Source organism: Lichenostomus cassidix, chromosome 1, assembly GCF_008360975.1.
Source record: "Lichenostomus cassidix isolate B80296 chromosome 1, HeHo_3.0, whole genome shotgun sequence".
Classification (NCBI taxonomy): domain Eukaryota; kingdom Metazoa; phylum Chordata; class Aves; order Passeriformes; family Meliphagidae; genus Lichenostomus; species Lichenostomus cassidix.
Window position 1 is genome coordinate 82,342,798 of NC_139479.1, and position 12,423 is coordinate 82,355,220.

General features: G+C 41.1%; 1 long non-coding RNA gene across 3 annotated transcripts in view; it reads left to right on the forward strand.

Moving 5' to 3' along the window:
- LOC146445030 (uncharacterized) overlaps window positions 1-12,423 on the forward strand; it is a 51,841-nt gene that overhangs the window by 3,731 nt on the left and 35,687 nt on the right. For 2 of the 3 annotated variants that reach the window (XR_014853403.1, XR_014853412.1), the window contains exons 3-4: window positions 10,464-10,586; window positions 11,829-11,988. This is a non-coding gene — a long non-coding RNA (uncharacterized LOC146445030). The remainder of the gene's footprint in view (window positions 1-10,463; window positions 10,587-11,828; window positions 11,989-12,423) is intronic. The other variant, XR_014853406.1, reaches the window with a different exon arrangement.

The window sequence follows — 12,423 nt, forward strand, 5'->3', positions numbered from 1 at the left end:
GCTCTGCATTTCTCTTACATCACCTGCTTTTCTTTGATTTCACTGTCCTCACAGCTATTCCAAATCTTGTCCTTACAAAGACAACTTCCTCAAGTCCGTGTTGAGTCAGAGATCTCTTTCCCAATTCTCTTCCCGCTTTCTGGAAATAGTGACAGCTTTCATGTTTCTTTTGTTCCTTCAGATTTCCTCTTTTGTGCCTCTCTCTGTAAGGCAAATTTCCAATTTCCTTCCTCATACACATTATTCTGAGCTCTGCAGCTTCCGTCACCACTTATGCAGCTCCAGTTATCTAGTAGTGAACATGTCCCTTGTGGTGCTGTTCCCTAAAAGGAAGCTGGCTTTGTCATGGAAGAAAGCAGCTGCCCAAAAGCTAACGTAATAACGACACGCAAAAAGTATGTAGGAAGGAAGAAAAGTGAGTCAGTACCATTGCACAGGAGGGGAGCAATCAGAACTAATTTAGCTGCATTCACTTAGGAACAGGATATCTGGGTAGGAGCTCCCATGCCACGTGAGAGTATCTAACTAGAGGTGGGAAACAAATATGATGCCTCTGAATCTTCTTGTGTGTTCTAACACCTTTCTCTCCTTGTCCTGACACGAAACTTGCACACTGCAAGATTGATCACGTCATTAATGCTATAAACAGGATTCTTACCTGGCCGACAAATGCACATAGTAAATGCCTTTGATTGTGGGAGAGAAAGGAAACAAGCTCCCTTACATTTTGTTCACACTTCCCGTGGATGTGTCAAACACTGACACCTCTGAAGAGCAAGAGGCCTGCTGTCCTCTGTGTCTGCCATGCACTGCCCTTTAGCAAACATTCCTAATGCACTCCTGCTGCTGCTCCTTCCTGCTGTGGTTTTTTACACATCCTTTCTCATCAGTGGGCATTCTCACAGTAACTCACTCAGATACTGAATAAGGAAAAGCAAACCTTACAACACAGCCTCACCAGCATGGTAAGTGAACTTATACACTTCCCCAAAATTTCTGAAGACCATTTATCATACAGGAAAAAAAAGTGTCTCTGTCCCAGCTAGTGACACTTGTCCTCATCCCTTCCCTCTAGTTAGATGTCGAAAACCTAGGGCCTTGCTGCCAAATACTTCTCCCCATCATTACAGGCTGGCAGTGTTTGTGAGACTTGGCAGGAGACAGCATTTGGTAAGAATCCTTCTCTGGGCACCTCTCAGAGGGCACTGTCATTCATTTCACTCCCCTGCCAGTTCGCAATCACCAAGCCAGCAGGGCAAGTGCAGGAGGAACTGCATTCCTTTTGGGCTCCTGTAACTTGGAAGCAGCTCCTATCATTTTCTTTAGTCACCTTTGAGCAAAAAGCAAGCAGAACACTCTTCAGCCCCAAAGGAATATTTCTGAGGAAAGTAATAAGCAAACAAGTAGGGAGCAGCTACTTCAGCTTGCTGCCAAGCTAAAATTGGTACTTATGCTCACACTCTTGCACACACATACGTGCAGCAGAGCTTAATCAATTCCCTGGTGGAACATCACCTTTTCTGATAAATGAATAGGCCTGTGTTCATCCATCTTAGCATGCTGTCCATGTTAGAACCCATCCAATCTCTGAGATGTCAGTTCATATCACTTGACTGCCATTAGGATCATTTTTGGAATAACAGAATAGAATAAATTAGAGGCATACTGGAAGAATACAGCTTTTCATAAGATTATAGTCACATTGATCTTTCCTACCTGTGATCATGATCATTTCTGTTACAGAGAGATGATGCATTATCACATTTTAACTCTATGTCATAGGGACAGAACTGGTGTGATCCTTCATTGATTGATGGAGTGCAGAGAGCCAGAGACCAAGCACCACAAAAAGTGGTGGCAAAATCACAAGGCAAGTTAGTGGGATATAATTGCCTGTACAAGTGGCATCACTGGTTTAAATGGTTGATTTCTGTCTCATACCAACTCAGGTGTTTCACTGGCAGAGCTTACCATCCCCAACAGACAATTTGAATGCATATTCAGACCCTGCTTGGAAGTTAGAAGAGTGTAATGAATTGAATGTAGTTTGTGGCATGGTGGTGAACAACAGAGAATGACCCCATGGTATTCAATTTCCTAATAGAGACACAAGTATATCAGTTCTCCATAAAGCTGCACATGAGCTAGCACAGAGCAAGAAAATGAACTCAGATCTTGTGCCTTCTAAACCCTTGCTTTAAGAGCAATTTAACATACCTGGCAAGCAGATGAGAAGAAAGCAAAGCATGGCTTGTAAGGAGATGGCAAAAGCTACAGCGCTTTCTCCTCTTGCAGAAGATTGCAGTGTTGGTACCCAGGCTGGTAGTGATCTGTGGTGGTGAATCTGCACAGCACAGCATGCAACAATGCTGGGAGACATCTGGGAGCCATGAAAATGTCAGGGGAAACTAGTATGGAAAATGTGGTGGTTGAAACTTTCCATACATTATTTTTTAATTGAACTGTATCATTTTGTTTATCAGTATCATCAGCCTTGATGGCCACAGACTTTTTCTGTAGGACCTAGCGATGGGGGATCATTCTCTGAGCTTGTAATTTGTTTCCCCACAGACAATTTATCATATTTCCCCATTTAATCTGGAGAAATTCAGCTATTAGGTAATATGTACATCACCAAAGAAATGTACTGTTTCCTCACATTTGATGATTATGAGTAGAGTTCCTTAAACCTTATCCCTTAGCTCCGCTCCACTTGCAAAAATCTTCCCTTATGGGAAAAAATAGAAAGTCTAGCTTCCTCCTGGGAGCCCAGCAGAGAGAGGCTGCTTGTGATGCTTAAAAGCCCAGGTTATATCCAGGTGGGATTCTTTGACTCTTCCCTCCTGGGGGGAGCATCTAACAATAGGATGAGATAAATCCATTGTTCATGGGGTGGGTTCTTGTTAGCCCATTAACTGTTATCAGGGAGTGGAGTGGTAACACAGCTTTGTACCTGCTTGTCTGGAGCCAGCAATAGAACAGTTGGCTCAGATGGGGACCCTGTTGGTCCAGCTGCCCACTCTCTGAAGCTGTGTGTCTGCATTTGGCTACCCTGAAGCTTGAGGGAATTCAGGATATGGAACCTTGTGTCCGTCGTGTTCACACAGATGAAGAAGTGTTAAAAGGTAAAGTAGATACTGCTCATGCTCTGTGTCTGGGAAAACTTTACACCTACGTGAATTTTGATGTGGAGCTGAAGCAAAAATGTTGATGCTGGCAATGCCAACTATAGAGAGTAAATAGCTGGGGCCTGCCAATGCTGACTTGAATGGGGCTTCTCACCCAGAAGAAAACCTACATGTGAAAAGTATTCTCATGATCAGGTCTGTACAGTAATGGTAAATTCTGGTTTCTTTCCTCAAACAAATGAATCCATTTATGCCAATGAGTTGGTTTCAAGCCTTGCATGGGTAGGTCCCACTCCCTGGTCTTTATGTGAGATCTGAATCTTGCCTACTGGAGTGAGTCAGGCTGTTGGTGTTTGGCTCTGTGCTTCAGGGGTCAGTGACTGCATTTACACATGGGCAGACCTCATGCTGATTAAATCAAACCACTGAAAAGAACGTTAACTAAATGTCTCCTAATATTCTGATGGCATATAAGCTATTCTGAATCTTAAAATCCATAGAGGATTTGTGCTAATTCATTCCGGTACACACAAGTACATAAATGAGTGCTTTCCATTCAGTAGAGTTGAGGAAATGCATAAAAAAAAGAAGTTAATGTGTTTACAATTGCTTTGTTTTTCAGGATCTGAGAAGCAAAGAATTACAATATTGGTATGAGTGTTCTCACCTTCTCTGTCATCCTGTGTTTCTTAGTTTTATTTCTTAGAACTCAAAAAGTAATACTTTCTTAGTAGCAATGGTGCAGGCCTGTCTTGATAATGTGCTTATGCCACGAGCCTTGTCTAGAAGTGATTGGATTATATGTCCTGCTGTTTTCTCCACTGAAACCAGGGACAGATGTAGGCCAGATGTGAATGTCAGGGACACAGCACTCCCTTCACAACTCTGTGTTGGGCATCCATCTTTCTGAGAGCTCAATGGCCTTATGGAGATCCCACAGTGGAGGGCCAAATGCAGGACAACACATACAGTTCTGACTCAGGTTGTGCTTTCTCTGTAAGTCCAGAGCGCTTGTGGATACAGTTGAAGTGCCAGAGAGGTGATGAGATGATATGCTGGGAACAAGGGAATTGCCAGCACTACACCAGTGGAGTGGGAGAGGGGCTACAAGAAATCTAAAATTTCCTTGGTAGCCTCCCAATAAATCCGTACTGGCTTAAAGCCATAAGTGAATCTGGCAACAAACTTCTGTGACTTCAGATCATAAGTGACCCACTGTGTTGAAAGCTGTTTGATGTGGAACTCTCCATGGGCAACTGGCTGCAGGCCAACAAATTCACTTTCCATAGATCACAAAATCACTACAATTTTTACTGGTCACTTTTTTTCTGAAGGCAGGAGCAAAGAGTAGTAGAGGATCTGTGTTTTTAACGCATCCACCTACCCAGTTCTTCTCTTTGGACCACTTCTGTGTGCTTTTACTGATCAGTGAAGCCCGCCCTTTTCTTTCATACAGCATCCCTTTTCAATAGAAATCCAGACATGTTGGCAGTGCTTGCTACTGGAGGAATAAAGAAGGAATAATGATCCAAAAGAAAGTATTATAGTCTCTCAAATTGCACTGGGATATTCTCAAGTCAAACAGTAGCCCTGCATGTGTTGGTATTCACTTCTACCATTCTTCAAGAGAGCTTGTTCATTGCTAAAGGCTCTGTGAATTGCAACAGCAGCTGAAACCTAGGAAGAACTACAAAAGCAAGACACTGATGAACATTCTCCGCATCTGCGTTTTTTAAGCCTCACAGCCAAAAACCCAGCAAATTATAGAGAGCAAAAATGGATATCAGATGCATTGAACTTATTCAGATCAGATAACACAGTTGGAGGAAAGAGGAGAAGATAAGTAGTTTGTGCAACATTTTGTTGACCTGAAAGATCAGATGCCTAAAAGAATATTTTACTAAGAACAGTTGTAAAGAAAACAGTAGTGTAGGCAGGTAAAACCACAGATCAAATACTTTGCAGGTCCATATTTCATCACATGTAGTTTGCTTTCAGATGCCAAATTCTGCTCCTATTGAATCTATGGCAGAATGCCCACTGACTTCAAACAGAATAGGTCTTGTCCCTCTAAGCTATGAGTATGGCCAGCAATACTAATGCAGAATAGAAATAAATTGTCTAGGTGAAGAGTAGGGAGTTGGTGCTGGAAATTTAGAGCCTGCCTGATCTTAATCCTTTTATTTTCAAATTAACAAAACCCTTTTAACTCTTCAAACATTATATCAATCATTGGGTTTTTTGGTCCACAATGTTTTACAGTATATTGGCTAGAGTGATTATTGCTAATAAACTTTCTTTAGTACATAGTTTTTTAAATAGTTAACCCAATTTTTCAGAAGTATTAGAAACATTCTTTTCAAACCAGAACTTTTTGGTATTGCAGAAAGTTCTGTTCAAAAAGGTCTTTAAACCTTGTCATTGGTATTCTCTTTCTTTTTACCTCCTCCTCTGTTCCATTATATTCCATTATATTATATTTAGTGAAGTTTATCCAAATCTCTATTTGAAAGTGGATTTGATAAGTCCTTGTAATTGGTTGACAGTTCTTAGCATTATGGCATGGATGTGAAAATGAATAGCATAAAACAAACTACTGAACTTCTTTTGCTATTAAGTAGTTTTGCAACAAAACAAGTAAAATTGCCAGCAGTGTATCTGTAGTATTTTAAAATCAGATAAAAATAGTATTGCTGTATTCTTTAATTAACATAGCTGAAAGTTAGCCAAATCGGCTTCAGACACAGCAGGAGACGTACAGTTTGTCCTGATTTTGTGGGGAATGAAAAAATGTAATACTTGGCACATGAGCTAACTGTGCTAACTTAAAATGTTACCAAAACATATTCAACTAAATTAAATATGGTGGTTTACCAGAGATTAGCCCACATATTTTAACAGAGCAGAAGAACACAGTTTTAAAGTTGTGGTTACTGAAAGAAAAAAAAATCGAGAGAAAGTGATTATCAGTGACATGAAAATTTAGAAGAAAACTACTTACATATTGAAATCAGTGAGGTCCTTTGGCCAAATCCTGGTTTTCTTACTGACAGAGAGTAACATCATCCCCTATGAATAATTCTGTTCATTTGGGAATCCAGTCTTTTATGGCAAAGGAAATGTCAAGGTGTTTCAGCCAGAGTAAACATTTTCAATTGTCAAGATGTTAAAGCCCACCACTTTTTAATTTCTATGTTCCCAGCTGCATAAAGTGGGTTTTGATGAGGTTAGAGGTATAACATTATGATGGGAATAAATTCTTTACTAAACAGAAACAAACATCAACTGAGTAAACATCATTAGTGCCTACAAAATCTAGTCTAGATGCAGTCCCTGCCTGTGTATGATGGAACTTCAGTGTCTTAGTAAGAAGATATTTTCTTGTAGAAATTCTGGGCCAGAATTCTGTTGTTTTCAGGTGCAAATCCTTAAGCAAAGAAACTGTCATGAAAAACTTATGAAAAGCCCAATTAAAAAAACCTCTGATGAAATCAGATGTGGCTTTCAAAACAGTTCTGTAAAGGAAAGGTAAAACTGATTTTTCCCGAGGCAGTGAGGGCAGAGAAATTCCTTGAGGAGGCACATTGCTACCCTCCCTTCAAAGTTTTACTGTTTTAAATTGCAGTTCAAATTCCTGCTAGTAAGGTGAGGGGGATATTCATTAAATTATTTCATGTGGCAGCTGCTCTTTCCATTCACTTTTCTGTAGACAGCCCAGCTCAACCTGGGAGTAACACTGGCTCCTGTACGACAGGGCTGTGTGCAGACAGCTTCCAAATTTACTTTAGTGGCCTTTTCTCTGTCTTTAGAAATTTTTTTTTCTTCAAGAATTTTATTATGAAGACTGTCTCATTCCCAGATATGATATTTCATGGCTTTGGAAGAAACAGCTACCTGGATCACTTTTCTAAATTGCCTCACAGACCACCACATCCATTGGTGTTTCTCTAATCCAGATCGTTTTATTTCCTAGAAAGTACAGCACATCCTTTCAAAGAACTGAGTTTCCCTTGCATGGATGGTTTGCCTATTAAAAAACTTTCCTTCAGAAACCACAGTATAACACGGGCACCCTTAGGCAATAGTTACCAAAACTGGGTTTCTGACCCTTCATGTGGTTGTAGCAGTCCTGAGCAAGGTTGTGATTATAGCCAAATTAAGTTAGATAGTCCTGGGACTGTGAGCCAGTCTGAAGGGGAACTTGCAATGAGGAGTTACTCAAAAGCCAACTGGACTGCACCTTATTCTTTTACCAGCTTCCATCTTTCAGATGTCTGTGAGATGTATTCTATAGTCACAGTGGGTGAGGATTATAACAGCCCACCCATTTTACAGACAATAAACATCAAGACAGGAGGCACAAAGACAAGAAAGACCCCAAAGATTAGAGGGTGAGGCAGAAATCTTGCCTTTACTCAAGTCAGGGCCATTGATTCACTTTGCAGCTCACTCCAAAGAGCTGTGACCTCTTTAGGTGAGACACAATTTTTGGGCATCTTTCCTCAAAGATCCTCAGATCTCTTCTCAACACTGAACCCATATTCCTTTGGTGGGAGGAGGTAAGATGACTCTGTCACTCCACAGGCTCTCTGTCACTTCTCCCTGATACATACTTTCAAGAAAAACAGAATGCATCCATGTTCTTTGGTAAACAAAGGGATGTGTGGGAGCAGTTGTCCCCTTTGAGACATTGCATGGGTAGATGGAGCAGAGCTGAAAACAAAGACCTAATTCCAGTGATCTTGCAAAAACATCTGGCCAGCACTGTCGCTTAAAGAAACAGACTGGAGGAATGTAAACATATGTTTGGCCCATGAAAGAGTTGTTACATAAATGCTAATTATGAAGAAGATTTCCCATGAGTACAGGGGCTTTTGACAGAACTTTGATCCCATGCAGGACACAAGTCTCAGGAATCACATGCTCTGCCTTAGAGCTGTGCTAACACTTCTCTGAGTCCTCAGAAGCAGCAAGGGCATTTGCTGTAGCACAGGAAGAGAACAAGCTTTGATGATTGAAAGTGAAATTTGCACAACATAATGTTGAAGCAACTCTGTGTAATAAACAGTTCCACTGGTCAGAACATGTGAATATCTAGCTATGATCCCAAAATGGTGAGGCAGCTTCCCTTAAGTCACTCAAAGAGGATATCTGAGCATTTTTATATCATTTGGCATAGCAAGGCCTACAGAGCCATTACATTTTTGCTGTTATGGGAGTGAGATTTTTCTCTTTGTTTTCAACATTTTGAGCTGTTTGGATCTGACTTTCATGCCTTTTTCCTCCACGGTTAGGAGGGATTCAAGTTAAACTGACCTTTCCAGAGGGGTGCTGAGATCCTCACATGGCTAACATGACTCCAGGCTCGCACAAAGATCAGAAGAACAGGGGACAACCTTAGGCTTTCTTTGCTGTGAATAGTACCATTTAGCAAAGAGAGTGACTCATCATGTCCAAAGTGAAGCCTATCCTCAAACCATTGGGATGAAGGCACCAGAGGACCAGTTTAATAATCACCCTGTTTGCATTGCTTAAACAGACACCATGACCCTCCTCTTCTTCTCCCACTGCGACCACCCCTTCCTCCTGCACCACCCTTGTACATGCAGCGCTTGTGCTGCTGGGTGATGTATCTCACCTGGGAACTTACCTGACTGAAAAAATACGGCTGGTGTTTATCAGGCCTTTTTTGCAGTGCTGCTTTTGCAGTTGGATCTGAGTTCCCCGTTCCAATTTGTGACATGGTTCCAAAGTCTGTCAGCAGAGTAAAGGCAATAAGAATGTTCAGGCAAGAGTGGGAGTTCAGGTGTATGAAAACCATGGATCTTTGGTGTCCAGTGACTGAATATTGAACCATGCTTTGGGACTGATACCTCCTGTCTGCCTTACCTGTTAAACTCTTACTGCATGCGGTGCTCTATAAATAATGTCTTTTGAAACTATAGCAAGCCTATTTTAAAAGAGAAACACGGTTACTGAATTTCCACTGTGATTTATCTGCCAGCCCTCCTCCCTCCCCAGTCCCCTGTGGCTGAACATCTCATTATGTATTTCACAAACGCGAAACAGAATACTCCACTGCTTTTTCCTCCATTCTTTAGTGAAATTGTGAGAATTCAGCCTTTCAAAATGACTGAGCAAGGCAACAGGACTTCTGCTCAGGAAGAAAGAGAATGATCTACATTTAAGGCTTTAGGGGATTTCAAACAGCAAGAAAGAGTTGAAACATTTGAAAACCAGAATTCCTAAGCAACCTTTTCGTTGGAGGAGTGTTTTATATATCAGAATTTCTGACCATATCCAAGGGGTTGCATAGGAATTCTACACTGGCATTAGAGAGAGTTTGTAGTCAAAAAGTAAATGAACACTTTGACTTAGTGAAGTTATTAATGCTGAAAATAACATTTTTATTCCAAGCAGTAAAATATGAGTTACAATTCTGTAGATGACACCATTTGAAGAGTATGTATTTGCAGTAAAAACCTGCCTCTGAAGAAGGAAATAACAGTTTGATCATAACATTGACTCTGAAATATACTCTACAGTGTCAGAGGGCCAGCTTTTCCAAGAAGATGATTCTGTGAGTGCCATTGGTACCCAAAGAGCAGGTGATAAATTGTGCATCCTTGCTCTATGGCTTCTAGCTACATTACCTTTTCTTCTAATGATGTAATAACAAGCTCCAAAAAGGAGTCAAAACCTCAGCTGTATTTAATATTGACTCACAAGCTTTTGTCACAGTCAAGCATGATTTTCTGATGTCTTTGACACCCAGGAAAGAAGGATGGCTGATAGATCCATAAATCTCAAAGTCCTGGTTTAGGCAGAGCGAAGGAGAGAATATTATGACAACGTAGCATTTACATGGTCAAAGTACTACAGTTGTAATGACAGCTCAAATACCCTCATAAAGCTAAAGAGTAAACACTATTATCTCCATACAGAAGCTTGCCAAATGTGATATGCCCTGGAATTTATTTTATGTAAATTTAAGCTCTTCAGTTTCGCTCTAGAAACTAATAAGCCATTGCAAAGCAAACTTGTAGCAGAATAGGTAATGGGTCTTGCTGGGATTCCAGCCCATGTCACCTCACAACTATCGGAATTTCCTGTCCAAGAAGTAGCTAGAAGCTATATTAAAAGCTGGAGTTTATTAAGTTTCGTCTGCAGAGTGGACCAGTTGTCTGGAATTTTTCTCCTGCAAATTGTCCTTCATTTGCTGTGTCCCTGAAAAGAAGTAATCCTTGTTTCCACTTCTGATGATAAACCACAAGTTAAAACAAGCAGGTTTTTCCTTGAATGCTAACCAGCTATTATTATACAATTTGTTATCAGATCAAAGCAAACATGACCTTAGCCCTGGGACAGTACATCATAGTGCCATACCTTTCACATGGAAAGGAGGAGGAAGGGGAGGGAGAATACATATCCTGCTTTGCTCTCCAGATGTGACTGCAGGTACTTTAAACCATAATTATGAAAGTGGCTATGCTCTTTGACTTTCATACTGATGGGGTGTCTCCCCATCTCAGTCTATTTGTGGGTGCTGTAAATACTGCTCTCCATGTAGCACAAAAGCAACTGATCCACAGCCTTGCTGGCTAATGACTCAAAAATGTGAGGCCAGATAGAAGCCATACCCATTTCTGAAGTCACTTGCTCAGCAAATCAGTACAGATTGATGCAGCCTTTATACCTGAGCAATAGTCCTTGCTGCACCTGAGGGATCATGTTGTGACAGGAGCCCTTCCCTCAACCTGCCCCTTTCTGTGCCTTGCGAGACACAGACAGATCAGAGTTCAAACTTGCCAGCTGTAGGAAACCCTTGCCAAGAACAGAGGATACTTTGCCAGGCTGATAGCTCTGTTGTTAACATTTATAGTTCTTTGTGTTTTACATTAAAGCCTGGCTTCTGGAATTGAGTGGTAATGGGAGAAATTTAAGTTGTGTTTATTTCTTTGGAAGGTTTCTAGTGTTCAGGTTTGCAAAGAAAGGACTTCTGAATTCAGGGCTCAGAAGTTAGGAGGAAGGGCAACCCCTCTCCATAATTGTGACCTATAGGAAATTGTGAGATTTTTAAGCAAATTTCATGGTAATGAAATATGAGTCATGTTGTTTTAAGATTTGGGCTGCTGATAGTGCCTCTTTCAATGTCCTTTGCATAATCCCACAGACTCTTTCACATCTGGTCATAGACCCAGTGCACAGTTTGTGTTGTTTAATAGTAGTACAACAGGTTTCCTGATACCTGCTTACATCTCAAAAGTCATGTCAGGTAGGCACTGCTTGCACCTCCACAACTAGTTATTTTCCTTCCAAGTAAAGGAAGAGCTTTAGACCCATGTGGATGGCATATCTCACAGATGGTGGCTTTCCCCCACTTTTCCCAATACAGTGTTCTCATCAGCATTAAAAGTGAGCTCAGTACACAGCACTGCTGTTTCTTAAAATTATTCTTTCTTTGAGGCTTCAGCTCACCATCACTTGGGCTTTAAAGGTGATCCCCTTTTCTCAAGCTGTTCACACTTTTTGTTGTAGCATTTTGAGCAATTACAGATACGTTACAGACTAATTTATCCCTCACAATACCCCTCGGTGCTGTGCAAATGTGTTTTATTACCCTTCCTTTACTGACAGAGAAAGCAAGACAGGGAGATTAAAGGCAATATTCTCTCCTTTGTTTTTGTTCTTGGAAAACAGCCAGATTTATTACATTCTCACTGGAGGTGGAGGAGGAAAGTCAAGATGTGAAGACTGGTCTGGGGCAAACTCCTCCCATTCCTTGAAGCCCATTAAAAGAAGTTCTGACACAACCTTTGGAGATCAAGTCTCTGGGAGGTCCTGGAGATGACAAGAAGAGGTAAGGGGAGCTTTATGATGATATAATTTTTCCATCAGTCTGAGCTGAAGGTTGCAGTTTGTCACAGCAAAGACACAGAGTTTATAAGGAGCCTGTATTTTCAAGAACAGTGAGGTGGCTGTGAGAAGTGACAGGACTTCAGAGTTCACTGAACTGAAGTGGACCTTGAGAGGAGGAGCTGCTGTTAAAGAATTGGGAACAAACACCATGAAAAGCAGGATGGTGGAAGGTTTGCTGTGACACCAGTGAGCCCTCACTGCTCTTGCTGCAGCTGAATTGTTCCTGACTTGTGGAGGGAAAGGCCAATCCATTAGGAAAGAGAAAATTGCACTGATTAATTCAAGCAGAATTTGGAATGCATTTGCAAAGACTGTAACTCCCAGTGAACAAGATATGCTATCAAAATATGGTGGGGGCCAAAACATGGCATCTAAC